The 784-nt window shown below is 52.7% G+C and overlaps 1 pseudogene; it reads right to left on the bottom strand.

Annotated features, from left to right (window-relative positions):
* The window catches only part of LOC103582116, a 10,347-nt pseudogene that overhangs the window by 3,476 nt on the left and 6,087 nt on the right, over positions 1-784 (bottom strand).

The following is a 784-nucleotide window of genomic DNA, read 5'->3' as shown; positions in this document are numbered from 1 at the left end:
TCCACTCCCTCCCAATCTGGTGTCTTAGGGGACTCGCTATATAAAATGTCAGATCAAGTCTTGCTGTGGCTGGGGGATCCTTTATCCCTGCTTGAAATTCCTGCCCCTGGAAGCCCTGAGTTGTACAAATAAACCAAGCCCAAGGTCCGAGGTGAACTCTTTCCATTTCCTTTCTCTGCTGTCAGGAAAACCTTCAGCAAAGCCAAGTGCCTGAAGCTCTCTCAACATGTGCCTTCTCCCACCTTAGTTAACAGTTCTATCTCGGCCCCTTCAAAAGGGAGCTACGACGTTCAATGCTCCAGCAAAACGTCTTGTTATCTCCGCATATGAGGAAGTTCTGCTGACTCAGTGACAGCGGGCCAGGCTGCGCTCAGGAGCTGAGGCTGGGCTGTGCGGGGGTCCTGTCCTGACCTCGCCAGCATGATGTTGGAGTTGGGGTTGCTGGTGGCCGGCCCAGTGGGACTCCACTTGATGGTTTATATCTCTTTGCTGTGAGCTTGCAGGTCGTGCAGACACGTGTCCTGCTTCATGCTCCAGATCTAGAGATCACAGTGGTAACAACATGAGCAAGCCATGTCCCTCCAGCGAGCCGAGAGGCTGCCGGTTGTGAACCGTACACAAGCCATTGGGGTGTCCAGCTGGAAAAACTGCAGGTCATTTCCCAGGAAGGGCTGGGACTCCTAGCAGGCCCCTTGACTGGTACATCAGAGTTCACTGGGTGACAGCTAACCTGACAGTCAGTAATGGGACAAATTACAGAGAAAGGAAGAGGACTCAATACAGA

This window comes from Galeopterus variegatus, unplaced genomic scaffold (genome assembly GCF_000696425.1).
Source record: "Galeopterus variegatus unplaced genomic scaffold, G_variegatus-3.0.2 Scaffold14954, whole genome shotgun sequence".
Taxonomy (NCBI): domain Eukaryota; kingdom Metazoa; phylum Chordata; class Mammalia; order Dermoptera; family Cynocephalidae; genus Galeopterus; species Galeopterus variegatus.
This window is presented reverse-complemented; position numbering and strand designations above follow the sequence as displayed.